The sequence below is a fragment of the Lactuca virosa genome, chromosome 9, assembly GCF_052849685.1.
Source record: "Lactuca virosa cultivar CGN04683 chromosome 9, Lactuca_virosa_CGN04683_v6, whole genome shotgun sequence".
Classification (NCBI taxonomy): domain Eukaryota; kingdom Viridiplantae; phylum Streptophyta; class Magnoliopsida; order Asterales; family Asteraceae; genus Lactuca; species Lactuca virosa.
In genome coordinates this window covers 296396095-296410604 of record NC_136434.1, presented here as the reverse complement: position 1 = coordinate 296410604, position 14510 = coordinate 296396095, and positions in this window count along the sequence as shown.

The window sequence follows — 14510 nt, the reverse complement described above, 5'->3', positions numbered from 1 at the left end:
TGAAGTGATACCAACGAGCGTGGGTTGAATCCAATACTCAGAACTTATAAGCACTCATGAGTGTTGAGGCCATGTCCAACATCTTAGACCTCTACAACCAATTCATGAAAGTCTTACTTCATATCTACTTCCAACATATAACCGACTGTGGATAATTTGAATAATATGTAAACACAACATAAATATTATGGAAGTCAAAACATGCAAATGAAATAATAGTAAACGATTGACAAAAGATAGCAACACTTTACTCATAAATAAACACAACTTTTATTCATCATCAAATGTCAATTACACTTTACATATTACAAAAATTATCTAACTACTAAAACTAATATCATCCTTCAGTCCTATGCTCCTTGCATGCTGGAGATGCATAACCCTACCCAGTCCCTTCGTGAGGGGATCTGCCGGGTTCTCATCCGATGATACCCTCTTTGCCACGAGGAGTCCTTCTTCTATACAATGTCTGATGAAATGGTATTTTCTGTCCATGTGTCTGGATCTCCCATGATCCCTTGGTTCCTTTGCTAAGGCAACTGCACTTTGACTATCACATAAAATCTCTATGGGCTCCTTTATAGCTGGTACAAGTCCAAGGTCTCCAATGAAGTTCTTTAGCCATATAGCCTCCTTTGCTGCCTCGCTTGCCGCTATATACTCTGATTCGCAAGTTGAATAAGCCACTTTCTCCTGCTTGGAACTTTTTCAAGAGATTTCTCCTCCGTTTAAGTTAAAGCATCACTATACCCTACAACTCTCAAGTCATCACTCCCACCAAGGGTAAGGACCCAGTCCTTAGTCTTCCGCAGGTACTTGAGGATATTCTTTACCGCTGTCCAGTGAGCCTTACCAGGATTCCCCTGGTACCTGCTAACCATGCTCAAAGCAAAGGCTACATCAGGACGAGTACAGGTCATAGCATACATGATCGAGCCTACTGCAGAATCATAAGGTACTCGACTCATTTCTGATATGTTAACCACGGCACTCGGGCTCTGAGTCTTGCTCAATCTAGCGTTACTCTGGATGGGTAACTCTCCTTTCTTGGAATCTTGCATGCTGAACCTTTTCAGCACCTTTTCCAAATATGTACTTTGACTAAGCCCAATTAGTCTTTTACTACGATCTCTCAGAAGCCTTATCCCTAGGATATAGGCAGCTTCTCCAAGGTCCTTCATAGCGAAACACTTCCCAAGCCAAGACTTCACTTCCTGCAAGGTTGGGATGTCATTTCCTATTTGTAGTATGTCATCCACATACAATACCAAAAAGATACCTATACTCCCACTAACCTTGACATATACAGAAGATTCATCTTCACTCCTCGAAAAGCCAAACTCTTTGACTTTCTCATCAAAGCAAAGATTCCATCTGCGAGGTGTTTGCTTTAATCCATAGATGGATTTCTCAGGCTTACACACTCTATTAGGGTACTCTGTGCTGATAAAACCCTCTGGCTGATTCATGTAAACATCCTCAGCCAACTTTCCATTCAGGAAAGTGGTTTTGACATCCATTTGCCATATTTCGTAGTCATGAAATGCAGCTATGGCTAACAATACCCTAATGGCTCACAGTCGAGCCTTATAAGTGTGTATATTACCATCCATGTCGGTCTTCTTCTTGAAGATCCATTTGCACTCAACTGTCTTACGACCTGGTACATTGTCAACCAAGTTCCAAACTTGATTGTCATACATGGACTGTATCTCGCTGTCCATTGCCTCTTTCCATTTAGCAGACTCGGGGCCTGCCATGGCTTCCGCATTGCTGTGAGGTTCATCTAGACTTACCAGTGTCTCATCACTGATAAGTGTCTCACCTTCGGTAGTAATATGGAAACCATAGTAGTGCTCAAGTGCATTCCTAACCCTTGTGGATCGCCTCAGAGGTACGGATTCGTCAATTGGATCAACAAGAGTTTCCTCCTCAAGTTGATTGCTAGGGTCTGAGGTTCCTTCACCACTTGACTCTTGAATTTCTTCAAGGTCAATTTTCCTCCCACTATTTCCTTGGCTTATGAACTCTCTCTCTCGAAAGACACCCCTCCTTTCTACGAAGACCGCATTCTCACTAGGTCTGTAGAAGAGGTAACCAAAGGATTTATGTGGATAGCCGATGAAAATACACCTCTCACTTCGAGGTTCGAGCTTGTCGTGAGTCTAGCGTCTCACGAAAGCCTCGCAACCCCAAATATTGATGTGAGCTAGATTAGGAACTTTTCCAGTCCACATCTCATGAGGTGTTTTGGCAACCTTCTTTGTAGGGACCAGATTCAGAATATTGGCGGCAGACTCTAAGGTATACCCCCAGAATGAGATTGGTAGCGAAGCTCGACTCATCATGGAACGAACAATGTCCAACAAGGTTCAATTACGCCTCTCAGCTACATGATTCAACTGTGGTGTCCTGGGAGGTGTCAATTGTGAGACAACCCCACATTCCCTTAGATAGTCGAGGAACTCAGTACTAAGATACTCACCACCGCGATCGGATCGAAGCATCTTAATGTTCCTGCCCAATTGATTCTCGACTTCCTGTTTAAACTCTTTAAACCTTTTGAAAGTGTTACAACCCGGAAAAATTTTTGGTTTTAAGACCCAGTCAATCAACACAACTGAGTGTCAAACTCATTAGTACTGAGTTCTAGCCTGGTTAAAGGTCATTCTAAGGAGTTTTGAGCCTAATACACTTAAGGATTAAGTGTTAGAAAGTACCAGCTAGAACCACAGTGTAGCAAATCAAACCATAACCTCATCTAAATGAGTTCACAGCCACAAGACCATGAGTTTACAGCCATAAACTCATGTGGCCGTAAACTCAAGTGCATATATATGATATTTGGGCCATTTCTAGTCATTTCTTCCTTCCTTGGCCGATTTTCCTTCAAATCCTCTCAAGTATCATCAAGAATTTCTTCCAAGATCTTCATATAAGCAAGTATTCTTCCTAGAATTGTTGATACATCTCTTAATCTAGTCTCCTTACATGATTTCATCCATAGTAATCACTCTTTTCTTAGATCTTCAAGTTTCACCAAGAACAACAAGAACACACACTAGTGTTCTTGGCCAAAACTGACCATTTCAAGCTTCTAGATCGTAAGTACTCTCTCCTACACTTCATATCTACTAGGAAGCCTTGAATGACACCCTTGAAACATGCATTTCCCAAGAACATCATGAGTTTACGGCCCAAGATCTTCCTTGGCCGTAAACTCATTGTTGAAGCATGAATGGACCATAAACCCTATAAGATGCAAAGCAAGTGACCCAGAACTCTTCCTTGATGATTGTAGGACCTTAAACCACACTTATTTCATAATGTCCATGAGATTACGGCCGTAAGCTCCATGCTTGGCCGTAAACTCATCAAGGGCCTCATTTGGGTGGGTCTTTCTGATACTTGTGTAGAGCAAAAGTCCCTAAAGCTTCCCAAGCCTTCAAACTTACACTTGTACATGAGTGACCATGAGTTTACGGTCGTAAAATCCCTTTGGCCATAAACACATGGCCGTAAACTCATGTGAGTGTCATTTCACTTTCCTTTGTTGAATCACATGTGACTCCAACACTTGGTCAAGGTGTTTCCCAGTCCCGGACGGTGTTTCCTTTCATATAGTTGTTTATAAACACTATATTCATGTCAATATGTGTCCTTATATGTCATATAGGAATTGTTGTGTCTCGGGAGTTCATTAGTGGAACTTCTCATCCTTACACGCATACCCGTTTGAATCACCCACATCAGGTGAGTTCATACCCGTAATGAATCTTTTAACTGTTTTAACTGTTTTAAGGGGGGAATACAAGTTGAACACAATGATAATTGTGTAAATGTTTGTTATAAATATCTTTCAAAATTTTACTTATGTCATTTATAAGTTGTCAAAACATTTCAAAAACTCTTTTAAAGTTATGTTACTTTATAGTTATACAAAACTCCGTTTTTAAAGTACAAATATAACTTAGTAGATAAACGAGTCTTTTCAGTAATAGTCAAAGTAGAACATTAGTAAACTATAATAGGTATAGTTTAGGAGAATGCTATTAATTACTTCTAGTACAATGAAGCACACAAAGACTCAGTTCATACATGAGTCAAACACAGTGAAGAGAAACAAACAATACCATACAGAACATACAGTGAAGAGAAACAAACTATACCATACAGAGAGAACACACAATTACGAGAAACAAACAGAACGTACAATATACAGTACAAAACAAACAAGTTAGGTTGCTATAGCATGAGAACACACACACACAGGATCTAATTATACCAATTGATCACTAAATCATTGTTTTAAACAAAAGGTGATAGTTATATTGGGTATACATGATCATATAACAAATGTGAATTACACGGCTTGCAAGGATTTGCAGAGGTCGCGTTTGGTTCCCTTAATCTCTAGTCAGGGAGAACGTTTAGTAGGGGTTCTAGCCTTCACATCATGACAGTATTAAAACAATCATGTTTTTAGGTCATTAGTACATCCGCATGTCATTAGAAACGACAACTATGTACTTACATTTCCCATTACTTTCACAAAGTGACAGTACCACTTGAAAGTCAAACTCAAACTATTTTCGAGTTAAGATTGTTATAAACTAGGGAAAACTTACATTTTTACAAACGACAATTGGAACAGTCGAGTCTAGCACATAACAGGAGATGCCTTGGAAGAAGGCTACGTTTAACAGAAGATGCCTTGGTAGAAGCCTACGTTTAAAAGAAAGGACCATAATGCTAGTCTTATGATTCCTTAATGTATACATCACAGGATATATATATATATATATATATATACCAATAGGGTCCGATAGGTAATAGGATGTGTGCTCTCCACTTCATTTCCTGTTCCTTGTTTGGTTGTGGGCTTGGAACGAATTCGCCCAATCTATTTTCTATCCGATTCTATATATATGTATGCTCAGTATACACTAAGTCATGATAAGGGTACCATGTATGGGTCAGGTTATAGGACACAGAGTCAAAGCACATTTTTCTAGTACAAAAGATACTTTCCAAAATTAGTACTTTTGGTATACAAAACTAGAAACTTCCCAGTAAAGGGTTTAATCCATTTTATTAAACCAGTACAATTTAAAGGACCTTATGTGAGTAACTCTATAATACCTTAGTTTATACACCATGTTTATATATAAAACTAATACCCAATAGGTAGTTGGATGTGTGATTTCCGCCTTAATTCCTGTTCCTCGTTTGGTTGTGGGCTTAGGACAGATTCACTCAATTAACTTTCTATCCGATATTAGATTATATATAGCAGTATAAACTAAGCTATTATAAAAGTAGTCACTATGGTCACCATTTTATTACAAGAAATAAGGGTTTTCTTAAAGAACCTTTCATTAGATATAAAGGAACCTTTACAATTAACTCCATGAGTATCAAGTGACTACACCAGGGTCATATATGACGATGATCTAACAACCAATGGGATGTGTGCTATCCGCCTTAATTTCTATTCCTCGTTTGGTTGTGAGCTTAGGGCAGATGTGCACAATCGATTGTTTGTTTACTCTGAGTCTTATATAACTTCTACCCACTTAGTACCCATAGAAGGGGTTGTAGTGTCATTTTACTTAAACTTCCATCAAAGTAGGAAATATAGGATTTTCTAGAGGTACAGGCGAACTTTTCAAAACAGAACTTACAAGTTACAACATTTTACAACTACATGTTACAACTACATTTTGAACGTCATTTTACATCTACATTTTCAACAACACTTTACAACTTACTTACATCACTAAACTCTTATGAACTCACCAGCTTAATTGCTGATCAACTCTTTCAAATAACTTGTATTCTCAGGAGACTATTAGACAGGTGCTCGTGCTGGGAATTCAGAAGATGGAGCATTATAGCTTCAAGTTTTGTTTTGTTACTTGTTTATGAATTCTATGTTTTGTGAACAGACACATTGTAAACACTTTCTTTCGAAATGAAATGGTTGTTCATTACTTGCTTACCATATACATATCTCGTGATACTAAACATGACGTCCTCCACCCTGAACGATTCCGCCGTTCCGGTTTTGGGGTGTGACAGATTGGTATCAGAGCATTGTTTATAGTGAACTAAGTATATCAACCGATAAAAGATATACAACTATAAAGGCAATGGGGCTTAAGTGCTCTGTATAATGATATATTTTTAGAATATAACTATAGGTTATAAAATATACCTACTTGCTTACACATGTACATAATAGAACAAGTGTCACGAGGAGAATAGCACTAAAGTATTTAAAGGTTGGGCACTTTCGTCAACCTGAACAGTTATGTAATCATAGCTAGGATCAATATAGCCTGATCAACTATATTCATTCGAGATGTGATCGACATGTGTTTGGGAATGATGTGGTGTTGCAACAGTGTTAAAAGTTACGTGAACTCCAGTCAAGAGAACAGCAGAACAAGTATATTTAGAGTTAGAATACTATAGGAGTATTCTATGATACGATAGCGCGATAACTAGTTTAGAACATACCAAATACATTACGTTAAAATAGTATAGGAGTATTTTAGTCCATATAAATAACTTATGTGATAACTTAAAAGACCCTTACGGATAGGTCTATAATCTTGCAATGTATATTCCTAAAGTTTTATATATAATCAAGATCTCATAAACTTAGAATCAGTGGTCTACGCTTCGCTATCCATTCCTCTTAAGGGATTAGTTTTGGAGTAGGATCACTTATTCGAAGGTCTATTCAATCTTCAATTATATACAAACTTGTATACATTGTACAATTATAGGAGGACTCCGTAAGAATCACCCCATAAAGTTACCTTAAAGCTCATAGATTCTTTAGTCACTTTCATTCTCGCACGACAAGCCCAGATAGATGTAACCACTTCCTCATAGTAGACAACAGAAGAGTCCAGGAGGAACAAGAGCAAGTTCATGAGAAGTTTTCAAAAAGGGATCAGCCGCAGTAACCAAAACGTCTTACACGTCGCACTATTAAAAAATAATCTTGTTAATTTAATGAGCGAGTGGAAACACTGCTCACATTATACGTTAAGATTATTTTCTTGCATGCAGCTGGTAACAGTTATTCAGGAAACAGATATTCATTCGAGGATAGTTATTTCAAATTCACAGAATTTATTTGGTATAGACTCTTTTATGAATTGTTCCTAGAACCCTGTAGAAGTCAGGACCCGATACATCCAGAACTAGGATAACCTTGCCTTTTCAGCTTTCGCCTTGTGTCCATTGCTTTAGACTTATTCTGTCTCATCTTTGTATTCTTTTAGCAAAGATTCCACCTCGCAGATCTAACAGACGCACTACTCCGATAACTCCAACGCAGCCTCCTTCGCAAATCGATATGCCAGCTATAAACGTTGTAGTGGCTGCGGCTATGGCAACAGCCATGACTCAATATCACTCCATCAGTACCAGCGGAGGTGGAATGCCTACTGATTCTACTCAGGGTGAGGTCCCCGTGCGCTCGAGAGAGTTCTCCTACAAGGACTTCACCAAATGCCAGCCATTGTCCTTTAATGGGACTGAAGGAGTCATTGCCCTCTTGGAATGGTTCGAGAAAACAGAGTCGATCTTCAAAATCTGTTTGTGCCCAGAAGAGAGCAAAGTAAAGTTTGTTGCCTGCACCTTCTCTGGCAAGGCCCTAACATGGTGGGACAGCCATGTTAAGTCACTGACTCTATCACTGGCTAACTCATTAGGTTGGGAAAACCTAAAAGAGTTAATGCGGGAGGAATACTGCCCGTTAGGCGAAATTCAAAAGCTGGAACAAGAACTGTGGGATCTCACTATGGTCAGCTCAGACATAGTGACCTACATGGACCGGTTCAGCGAGCTAGCAGCTCTATGCCCCGGGATGGTTACCCCAAAGAACAAGAAGATAAAAAGATACATTTGGGGTCTGACTGCTCCGACTCAAGGAAATGTGTTGTCTTCTATCCCAGCCATGTTCGATAGTGCTAAACGCCTGGCTTAGCGACTCATCGACCATGGAGTCCGCCATGGTGTAAAAGTCCCTATTCCCGAGCCATCGAGGGAAGAGGACTATAATCAGAAGTCGGGGAACAAGAGGAAGAAGAAGAGAACAACACAGGACACCCCGCAAGAGCAACGAGCGAGTACTATGTACGCCGCTACGACGCCTACTACTTCAGCACCTGCAAGTCGATATGCTGGAAACCTTCCGAAGTGTGGAAAGTGCAACTTTCACCACAACGGAGTATGCCGGGAAATGCAGTGTCTGAACAGCCACATAAAGGGACACACAGTCCGTTTCTACAGGGCACCGACTCAACCGATCTCCCAAGTCCCCGGAACTGAAGAAAACCAAGCCTGCTATGGCTGTGGTGAGACTGGACACTATCAGAAGGACTGCCCGATAATAAGGAACTCAGGCGCGGATGGACGCATTCTGATGATCACAGCAGGAGAATCTACCTCGGAATCATCGACGAGTAGCGGTACGTTTTCGAAATAGTAATTACTTTTAAAATTAATTTATATTCATATAAGATTAAAATTTGGGGATAACACCTAAAAGTAATTATAATAACTCACATGTTGAAATAGGTCACAGTATTCAAGAGAACTAAAAGATCCGTTTAGAGAAACTATTATGGATTACCATATACATCAGGGTTGTGCACAACTAAGATGTTGCAGACTTAGAGTGAGTGAATCCGCTTAGGTCCCCATTCCTTAATTGGTTGAGGATTTGAGGCAGAGTTACTCAGTCGACGGCCTGGTTCATCTTAAATATTCATAACTTGTATATGGCAGGCGATCGTAGTGGTACCAAGGAGGATTGTGATATAAAGTATCCCCACCAGTTATTAGAGCACTTTCATTTGTATGTATGCGTACATAGCAGTATGATACGTAGGAGTGTTAACATCAAAGAGAAAACAGGAAACACGGGAACATTTACAAAGAGTACATTGTCGAACATACTAGGAGTACAGTATCGAGCATACAAGGGATACATCGTCGTATATCAGACATTTCTTTCAATTGGCCAAAACTTTGTTAAGTAAAGAGTCCGTTACTTTCATTCGTCATGAGTTGGCGTGGTCCTCACCATACTGAGTTCATATGTTTCTATCGCCTCAATCGGCAAGTTCTCGAAACTTTCGTCATTCGTATCGAAAGTCAGACCTAAACCTCAATTTATCTTTCGTATTCTAAACCCCGAAGTACTCGTGCGGAGAATACTTTGTCCTCCGAAGCCTTATCGTCAGATGTCCGCAGACCGCCACGAAATACCACTCGTCCAGCAGACCAAGTTCGAGCACAGAGGCTATAGACGAATACAGCCCACCTATCACTATTCATTGTATACGCAAGGGTGGTATATGATTATGATTACGTAGATTTAGTATGTGTGTTTCCGCCCTATCTCATGTTCCTTGTTTGGTTGTGGACCCGGGGCAGAGTCGCACATCCGACAGTCTTACTAACCGTAATTATATACAACTTGTATACACGAGGTAATGATAGATAGACCAAGTATGAATCCTATCATGAACACCAGGGCAAAGTTGCCAAGTCTACGAATGGGTATTATGCCAATCAGAGAAGTGCAACCCTAGTAGTAATGCTAAGAAAGCTAATTTCGGGGTGAAATTCCATCTAACGGGGGGCTGATGTTCCAACCCGGAAAAATTTTTGGTTTTAAGACCCAGTCAATCAACTCAACTGAGTGTCAAACTCATTAGTACTGAGTTCTAGCCCGGTTAAAGGTCATTCTAAGGAGTTTTGAGCCTAATACACTTAAGGATTAAGTGTTAGAAAGTACCAGCTAGAACCACAGTGTAGCAAATCAAACCATAACCTCATCTAAATGAGTTCACGGCCACAAGACCATGAGTTTATGGTCGTAAACTCATGTGGCCATAAACTCAAGTGCATATATATGATACTTGGGCCATTTCTAGTCATTTCTTCCTTCCTTGGCCGATTTTCCTACAAATCCTCTCAAGTATCATCAAGAATTTCTTCCAAGATCTTCATATAAGTAAGTATTCTTCCTAGAATTGTTGATACATCTCTTAATCTAGTCTCCTTACATGATTTCATCCATAGTAATCACTCTTTTCTTAGATCTTCAAGTTTCACCAAGAACACCAAGAACACACACTAGTGTTCTTGGCCAAAACCGACCATTTCAAGCTTCTAGATCGTAAGTACTCTCTCCTACACTTCATATCTACTAGGAAGCCTTGAATCACACCCTTGAAACATGCATTTCCCAAGAACATCATGAGTTTACGGCCCAATATCTTCCTTGGCCGTAAACTCAATGTTGAAGCATGAATGGACCATAAACCCTATAAGATGCAAAGCAAGTGACCCAGAACTCTTCCTTGATGATTGTAGGACCTTAAACCACACTCATTTCATAATGTCCATGAGATTACGGCCGTAAGCTCCATGCTTGGCCGTAAACTCATCAAGGGCCTGATTTGGGTGGGTCTTTCTCATACTTGTGTAGAGCAAAAGTCCCTAAAGCTTCCCAAGCCTTCAAACTTACACTTGTACATGAGTGACCATGAGTTTCCGGCCGTAAACTCCCTTTGGCCATAAACAAATGGCCGTAAACTCATGTGAGTGTCATTTCACTCTCCTTTGTTGAATCACATGTGAATCCAACACTTGGTCAAGGTGTTTCCTATTCCCGGAAGGTGTTTCCTTTCATATAGTTGTTTATAGACACTATATTCATGTCAATATGTGTCCTTATATGTCATTTAGGACTTGTTGTGTCTCGGGACTTCAGTCGTGGAACTTCTCATCCTTACACGCATACCCGTTTGAATCACCCACATCAGGTGAGTTCATACCCCGTAATGAATCTTTTAACTGTTTTAACTGTTTTAAGGGGGGGAATACAAGTTGAACACAATGATAATTGTGTAAATTTTGTTATAAACATCTTTCAAAATGTGACTTATGTCATTTATAAGTTGTCAAAACATTTCAAAAACTCTTTTAAAGTTATGTTACTTTATAGTTATACAAAACTCCGTTTTTAAAGTACAAATATAACTTAGTAGATAAACGAGTCTTTTCAGTAATAGTCCAAGTAGAACATTAGTAAACTATAATAGGTATAGTTTAGGAGAATGCTATTCATTACTTCTAGTACAATGAAGCACACAAAGACTCAGTTCATACATGAGTCAAACACAGTGAAGAGAAACAAACAATACCATACAGAACATACAGTGAAGAGAAACAAACTATACCATACAGAGAGAACACACAATTACGAGAAACAAACAGAACGTACAATATACAGTACAAAACAAACAAGTTAGGTTGCTATAGCATGAGAACACACACACAGGATCTAATTATACCAATTGATCACTAAATCATTGTTTTAAACAAAAGGTGATAGTTATATTGGGTATACATGATCATATAACAAATGTGAATTACACGGCTTGCAAGAATTTGCAGAGGTCGCGTTTGGTTCCCTTAATCTCTAGTCAGGGAGAACGTTTAGTAGGGGTTCTAGCCTTCACATCTTGACCGTATTAAAACATTCATGTTTTTAGGTCATTAGTACATCCGCATGTCATTATAAACGACAACTGTGTACTTACATTTCCCATTACTTTCATAAAGTGACAGTACCACTTGAAAGTCAAACTCAAACTATTTTCGAGTTAAGATAGTTCTAAACTAGGGAAAACTTACATTTTTACAAACGACAATCGGAACAGTCGAGTCTAGCACATAACAGTAGATGCCTTGGAAGAAGGCTACGTTTAACAGAGGATGCCTTGGTAGAAGGCTACGTTTAAAAGAAAGGACCATAATGCCAGTCTTATGATTCCTTAATGTATACATCACAGAATATATATATACCAATAGGGTCCGACAGGTAATAGGATGTGTGTTCTCCGCTTCATTTCCTGTTCCTTGTTTGGTTGTGGGCTTGGAACGAATTCGACCAATCTGTTTTCTATCCGATTCTATATATATGTATGCTCAGTATACATTAAGTCATCATAAGGGTACCAGGTATGGGTCAGGTTATAGGACACAGAGTCAAAGCACAATTTTTCTAGTACAAAACATACTTTCCAAAATCAGTAATTTTGGTATACAAAACTAGAAACTTCCCAGTAAAGGGTTTAATCCATTTTATTAAACCAGTACAATTTAAAGGACCTTAGGTGAGTAACTCTATAATACCTTAGTTTATACACCATGTTTATATATAAAACTAATACCCAATAGGTAGTTGGATGTGTGCTTTCCGCCTTACTTCCTGTTCCTCGTTTGGTTGTGGGCTTAGGGCAGATTCACTCAATTAACTTTCTATCCGATATTAGATTATGTATAGCAGTATAAACTAAGCTATTATAAAAGTAGTCACTGTGGTCACCATTTTATTACAAGAAATAAGGGTTTTCTTAAACAACTTTTCATTAGATATAAAGGGACCATTACAATTAACTCCATGAGTAACAAGTGACTACACCAGGGTCATATATGACGATGATCTAACAACCAATTGGATGTGTGCTATCCGCCTTAATTTATGTTCCTCGTTTGGTTGTGAGCTTGGGGCAGATGCGCACAATCGATTGTTTGTTTACTCTGAGTCTTATATAACTTGTGCCCACTTAGTACCCATAGAAAGGGTTGTAGTGTCATTTTACTTAAACTTCCATCAAAGTAGGAAATATAGGATTTTCTAGAGGAACAGGCGAACTTTTCAAAACAGAACTTACAACTTAAAACATTTTACAACTACATGTAACAACTACATTTTCAACGCCATTTTACATCTACATTTTCAACAACACTTTACAACTTACTTACATCACTAAAATCTTATGAACTCACCAGCTTAATTTCTGATCAACTCTTTTAAATAACTTGTATTCTTAGGAGACTATTAGACAGGTGCTCCTGCTGGGAATTCAAAAGATGGGGCATTATAGCTTCAAGTCTTGTTTTGTTATTTGTTTGTGAATTCTATGTTTTGTGAATACACACATTGTAAAAACTTTCTTTTGAAATGAAATGCTTGTTCATTACTTGCTTACCATATACATATCTCGTGATACTAAACATGACGTCCTCCACCCCTGAACGATTCTGCCGTTCCGGTTTTGGGGCGTGACAGAAAGTCTCAGACTTGTGCTTGATTAAGTAGACATATCCATATCTACGGTAATCATCTGTAAAAGTCACATAATAACGATTAGTATCTCTTGTGGCATTTTTGAAGGGTCCACACACACCCGTGTGTACTAGATCCAACAAACCTTCACCCCTAGCACAGGAACCTGTGAAGGGTGACTTTGTCATTTTTCCAAGTAAGCATGATTCACAGCTATCATCTGACTTTAGGTCAAATGTTTCCAAAACTCCACCCTTTTGGAGTTGGCCTATGCGTTTCTTGCTTACATGTCCAAGACGACAATGCCATAATGATGCTTTATCTAAGTTATTATCATTAGTAGAATCAATACACAACACATTATTCCCTAAATCATCTGCAACAAAAACAACTTCATACACACCATCACAAGGTAATGCTTTAAAATAAAACACATTATTAAAGAAAGCATTTATTCCACCAATTTCATTATCAAAAGAAAAGGTAAACCCTTGTTTGTACAAAGCGTGAAAGGAAATAACATTTCTTTCCATTTCAGGTGAATAACAACATTTATTCAAATCTAAAGTAAACCCACTACTTAGCAACAAAGTATAAACTCCAATCTTGGTGACAGGTGAAACTTTCCTATTCCCCATGATCAAGTTTATATTTCGATGCTCCACATTCTCACTTCTTCTTAGTCCTTGCAAATCAGAACAAATATGAATACCGCAACTGGTATCAAGGACCCAAGAGTTAGAATAGGGTGAGTTATTAGATAAGATAGTGTGAATACCTGCATGGTTGGGTTTCACTTTCCCATCCTTCAAATCTTGCTGGTACATTGGGCAGTTCCGCTTCCAGTGCGCCTTTTCATCGCAATAGAAGCATTCAGCCTCTTTGGGATCAGAAGAAGGTGTAACGAAACCTTTCTTGGTTCTGCTTGAAGATGAGCCATCAAGGGTCTAACCCTTGGTACCCTTCGAACGGTTCTTCCTCTTCTTCCCTCTACCTTTCCCGATTGCCAGGACAGGTGCTGAGTTTGGAGTAGTATTAGGAGTGGTCACAACTGACTTACCTTTGAGTCCTGATTCTGCGGTCTTTAGGAGTCCTTGAAGTTTGCTGAGGGTGACTTCTTCCTTGTTCATGTGATATGTCATGTGGAATTGATCATAACACGATGGTAAGGAGTGAAAAATAATATCTATTGCTAACTCCTCTGGGAAGTTCACATTCAGTTTCATCAAACGGTCCACATACCTTTGCATTTTCTGCATGTGGCTTGTGATGGGTTCACCATCCTTCATTCGGGTTGTGATCATGGAGGAGATGATTTCATATCGCTCTTGACGAGCATTCT